The sequence below is a fragment of the Somniosus microcephalus genome, chromosome 4, assembly GCF_052327205.1.
Source record: "Somniosus microcephalus isolate GS21.2 chromosome 4, FLI_Smic_1.0, whole genome shotgun sequence".
Lineage (NCBI taxonomy): Eukaryota > Metazoa > Chordata > Chondrichthyes > Squaliformes > Somniosidae > Somniosus > Somniosus microcephalus.
Window position 1 is genome coordinate 345,511,184 of NC_140990.1, and position 6,369 is coordinate 345,517,552.

A 6,369-nucleotide genomic window follows, 5' to 3' on the forward strand; every position below is an offset into this window, starting at 1 on the left:
CAGCAGCAAAAGGAGCTGCAGAGATACAACAAGAGACACAGGACTTCGGCACCCATAAAATGACACAGGAGTTCGGAAGATGTTATCGCTGCGGCAGATCCACCCATAACCAGAGGGACTGCTGGTTCAAGGGCAAAGCATGCAGGCAATGTGGTAAGATTGGACACATTGCACGGGTATGCCAATCTGGACAAAATAAATCCACTGACAGAAAACACAAAATCAATAAAAAAAAGTACAGGAAGGTATAAATGATGACGGACAATAGCTCCGAAGACCAGAATAGCGATAGCGACTCCGGAAACAAGAGACTAAGCTGTCTCAAATTACATAATGTACTTGCCAAAGAGGATTACCAAACCATTTGGGTTACCCTCACAATAGCAGGGTCCCCAGTTAAAATGGAGCTAGATACAGGATCAGCTCTAACCGTAATAAATCGACGAGATTACGAGAGGCTATTTTCGCATATACCTCTAAAAGACACATCCATTATCTTAAAAACATATACGGGGCAGAAAGTCTACCCCAAAGGAAAAATAAGGGTGCCTGTGGTATACAACGGCAAAGAAATACAAAAGTTGTATTTATACATTCTACAAGATGGTGGTCCACCGTTGTTGGGACGTGAATGGATAAGGAAGATACGTTTAGACTGGCACTCCATTCAGGCACTGACGGTGACCAGTAAGGAAAAAAACAATGATGACATCATACCTGAACGATTAAAAGACATCTTGGCCAACGCCAAAGAAGTGTTCCAAGAGAAACTAGGAACCTTGAAAGGCATCACCGCCTCAATAAAAGTGGAAGATACAGCAATTCCAAAATTTTTTAAGGCAAGACCGGTGCCATACGCAATACATCCGGCAGTCGAGGCAGAGCTGAAGAATTTGGAAAAGGCAGGCGTATTATCCAAAATAGATTGGAGCGAATGGGCAACACCCATCGTTCCAGTCATGAAAAAGACATTGAAAAATAACCCTGAAGAACAGAAAAAAATTCACATCTGTGGGGACTTTAAGGTGACTGTAAACCCGGTCCTTCACACGGTACAGTATCCTCTTCCGAGGATAGAAGATATTTTCGCCTCACTATCCGGAGGGAAACGTTTCACAAAAATTGACTTGGCACAGGCATATCTACAGATGGAGGTTGAGGAGACCTCTAAAAAGTATCTCACAATAAACACACACAAAGGCCTGTACCAGTACAATCGACTGGTTTTTGGAATAGCATCAGCTCCAGCTATCTGGCAAAGAGCTATGGAGCAAGTCCTGCAAGGGATTCCGGGGACTCAATGCTACCTAGACGACATCCTTATAACAGGAGAAAACGACAACGAGCACCTTGCCAATTTGGAGCAGGTGCTCACTAGGCTGAAAGAACGGGGCCTACGAGCAAATCGCCCCAAGTGCGAATTTTTCCAAAATCAGATATCATATTGTGGCCACATAATTAATAAGGAAGGGTTGCATAAGTCACCTGAAAAAATTGAAGCAGTTATAAAAGCCCCAGCACCTGAAAATGTTTCACAATTAAGGTCATTCCTGGGATTAATAAATTACTATCATAAATTTTTACCGAACTTATCAACTATTCTACACCCTCTTAATGATCTTCTACAGACAGGAGTTGGTTCATAGGTATTTACTAAGCAAGTCTGGGGGGGGGGTTTCTAAAGGATATACACAATACACAGGCTTATATAGCCCAAGTGGCAATTACCGGCATTACGCACACCTGGGGCTCTTAAAGGCACATACACCACATATAGGGTTCTGGAAGTTGACCAGCAATGCATCTACTATTTCTAGGGCCACTTCCTTAAGTACCCTAGGATGTAGATTATCAGGCCCTGGTGATTTATCGGCCTTCAATCCCGTCAATTTCCCTACAAATACTGATTTCATTCAGTTCCTCCCTCTCATTAGACCCTATGTTCCCCGACATCTCTGGGAGGTTATTTGTGTCCTCCTTTGTGAAGACAGAAACAAAGTATGTATTTAATTGGTCTGCCATTTCTTTGTTCCCCATTATAAATTCCCCTGATTCTGACTGCAAGAGACTTCACCAATCTTTTTCTCTTCACATATCTATAGAAGCTTTTACAGTCAGTTTTTATGTTCCCTGCAAGCTTACTCTCATACTCTATTTACCCCCTCTTAATTAATCCTTTGTCCTCCTTTTCTGAATCCTAAACTGCTCCCAATCCTCAGGTTTGCTGCTTTTTCTGGCCAATTTATAAGACCTCTCCTTGGATCTTATGCTACTCCTAATTTCCCTTGTTAGCCATGGTTGAGTCACTTTTTTTGTTTTATTTTTAAGCCAAACTGGGATGAACAAATTCTGTAGTTCATCCATGCAGTCTTTGAATGCTTGCCATTGCCTATCCACCATCAACCCTTTGAGTGACATTCCCCAATCAATCCTACCCAACTCGCGCCTCAGACCATCATAGTTTCCTTTATTTAAATTCAGGACCCTAGTCTCTGAGTCAACTACTTCATTCTCCATCTTAATAAAGAATTCTATCATATTATGATTGCACCGACCCAAGGGGCCTCGTACAACAAGATTGCTAATTAATTCTTTCTCATTACATAATACCCAGTCTAAGATGGCCTGATCTCTGGTTGGTTCCTCGACATATTGGTCCAGGAAACCATTCCGTAAACACTCCAGGAATTCCTCCTCCACAGTATTGTTACTAATTTGGTTAGCCCAATCTATATGTAGATTAAAGTCACCCATGATAACTGCAGTGCCCTTATTGCACGCTTCTCTAATTTCCCGTTTAATGCCATCCCCAACCTCCGCATTACTGTTTGGAGGTCTATATACCACTCCCACTAATGTTTTCTGCCCCTTGGTATTTCTCAGTTCTACCCATACAGATTCCACATCATCAGAGCCAATATCCTTCCTTACAATTGTGTTAATCCCTTCTTTAACCAGCAATGCTACCCCACCTCACTTTCCTTTTTGCCTATCTTTCCTGAATATTGAATACCCGTGGATGTTGAGTTCGCAGCCTTGGCCACCCCGGAGCCATGTTTCCGTAATCCCAATCAAATCATATTCATTTTCCTCTTTGTGCAGTTAATTCATCCACCTTATTCCGAATGCTCATCGCATTAAGACACATCAGGCTTGTTTTTTTAACGCTCTTAGACCTATTAGAATTATTATTTACTGTGGCCATGTTTGATTTAAACCGTTGATTTCTCTGACTGCCACTTTTGTTTTTCTCCTTCCTATCTTTTGCTTTTATCCTTGTTTCCCTTTCCTCTGTCCCCCTGTTCAGGTTCCCAACCCCCTGTCATTTTAGTTTAAACCCTCCCCCAGAGCACAAGCAAACACTCCCCTTAGGACATCGGTCCCAGCCCTGCCCAGTTGCAAACCGTCTGGTTTGAACTGGTCCCACCTCCCCCAGAACCGGTTCCAATGTCCCAGGAATTTGAATCCCTCCCCCTGCACCATTCCTCTAGCCACGTATTCATCTGAAATATCCTTCTATTTCTACTCTGACTAGCAAGTGGCACTGGAAGCAATCCTGAGATTACTAACTTTGAGGTCCTATTTTTTAATTTACCTCCTAACTCCCTATATTCAGCTTTTAGGACCTCAACCCATTTTTTACCAATATCGTTAGTGCCTATATGCACCACGACAACTGGCTGTTCACCCTCCCCTTCCAAGATGTTCTGCAGCCGCTCTGACATATCCTTGACCCTTGCACCAGGGAGGCAACACACCATCCTGGAGTCTCGTTTGCAGCCGCAGAAACGCCTATCTATTCCCCTTACAATAGAATCCCCTATTACTATAGCTCTACCCCTCTTTTTCCTCCTGTCCTGTGCAGCAGAACCACCCATGGTGCCAGGAAGTTGGCTGCTGCTGCTTTCCCCTGATAAGCCATCCCCCCCATCAGTATCCAAAGCGGTATATCTGTTTGAGAGGGGGCTGTCCACAGGGTCCCCTGCACTACCTGCCTGCGCCTACTACTCTGTCTGTTGGTCACCCCTTCCCTTTCTGCCTGTCCAACCTTTGCCTGCGGTGTGACCAACTGCTTAAACATGTTAGCCACGAATTCCTCAGCATCGCGAATGGTCCAGTATGAATCCAATCGCAGCTCCAGCGCCGCAATGCGGTCTTCCAGTAGCTGCAGCTGGATACACTTCCCGCACACATGGTTGTCAGTGACACAGGACGTGTACCTGAGTTCCCACATAGCGCAGGAGGAGCATGCCATGAGGCCAAGCTCTCCTGCTGTGACATACCCCTTAATTAATTGAAATTAAATTAAATCAAATCAATCCCACCAATTACACTACAGTTAAATGATATACTTAAGGGGCCTGGTTCACCAACAGTCCCCGCTACACCACTGAGACCTTAAAAACTATAAACCACAGAGTTAAAGTTTAAAAAGACAGAAATACTCACCAACCAATCACTTACCTGCTTCCTGGTGACGTCACACTTTGATTACTTTTTACTTCCCTCCCTCTGAGCTCGGAGACTGGTATGCCTCTTGAGCCTTGCTGCCGCTTTTATTTACCGCCGCCGCCTCGCTCCAACCAGGTCCGCTATAGGGCCTCTTGAACCTCGCTGCCGCTTTTATTTACCGCCGCCGCCTCACTCCAACCAGGTCCGCTATGAAGTGTGGGATTCCCGACGGCTCCAAACCACGCCAAGTTAGCGAGGCGGACCGTCGGGCTGAAGGGCTTGGAGGGTTCGAGATGTCTGGTGTTCAGGTGAGTGATGGGTGCATGAGTTCAGAGGTAAGTGTGTTTGGTGTGTGTAAAGTGTTTAAAGAAGGTTTACTTACATTTACTTACCTTTACAGCCTTCCTTCCTTTAGGTCTCCCTTCACCCCTTGATTTGATTTAATTTAATTTGAATTAATTAAAGGGTAAATCATGCTCCTCCTGTGCTATGTGGGAAATTAGAGACACTTCCTGTGTCCCTGATGACCATGTGTGCAGGAAGTGTATCCAGCTGCAGCTACTGGCAGAACATATTGCGGCGCTGGAGCTGCGATTGGATACATACTGGAGCATTCGCGATGCTGAGGACGTCGTGGAAAGCACGTTTAGGGAGTTGGTCACACCGCAGGTAAAGGTTGCACAGGCAGAAAGGGAATGGGTGACCACCAGGCAGAGTAGTAGGCGCAAGCAGGTAGTGCAGGAGGCCCCTGTGGACATCCCCCTCTCAAACAGATATACAACTTTGGATACGGTTGAGGGGGATGGCTTATCAGGGGGAAGCAGCAGCAGCCAACTTCCTGGCACCATGGGTGGTTCTGCTGCACAGGACGGGAGGAAAAGGAGGGGTAGAGCTATAGTAATAGGGGATTCTATTGTAAGGGGAATAGATAGGCATTTCTGCGGCCGCAAACGAGACTCCAGGATGGTGTGTTGCCTCCCTGGTGCAAGGGTCAAGGATGACTCAGAGCTGCTGCAGAACATTTTGGAAGGGGAGGGTGAACAGCCAGCTGTCGTGGTGCATATAGGTGCCAACGATATAGGTAAAAAACGGGATGAGGTCCTAAAAGCTGAATATAGGGAGTTAGGAGGTAAATTTAAATAATAGGACCTCAAAGTTAGTAATCTCAGGATTGCTACCAGTGCCACGTGCTAGTCAGAGTAGAAATAGAAGGATATTTCAGATGAATACGTGGCTAGAGGAATGGTGCAAGGGGGAGGGATTCAAATTCCTGGGACATTGGAACCGGTTCTGGGGGAGGTGGGACCAGTACAAAACGGACGGTTTGCACCTGGGCAGGGCCGGGACCGATGTCCTCGGGGGAGTGTTTGCTGGTGCTCTGGGGGAGGGTTTAAACTAAAATGGCAGGGGGTTGGGAACCTGAGCAGGGAGACATAGGAAAGGGAAACAAGGATAAAAGCAAAAGACAGGAAGGAGAAACACAAAAGTGGCAGTCAGAGAAATCAACGGTTTAAATCAAACATGGCCACAGTAAATAATAATTCTAAAAGGTCTAAGAGCACTAAATAACAAGCCTGAAGGCTTTGTGTCTTAATGCGAGGAGCAGTCGTAATAAGGTGGATGAATTAGCTGTGCAAATAGAGGTAAACGAATATATGATATGATTGGGATTACGGAAACATGGCTCCGGGGTGGCCAAGACTGGGAACTCAACATCCAGGGGTATACAATATTCAGGAAGGATAGGCAAAAAGGAAAGGGAGGTGGGGTAGCATTGCTGGTTAAAGAGGGGATTAACACAATTGTAAAGAAGGATATTAGCTCTGATGATGTGGAATCTGTATGGGTAGAACTGAGAAATACCAAGAGGCAGAAAACATTAGTGGGAGTGGTATATAGACCTCCAAACAGTAATGC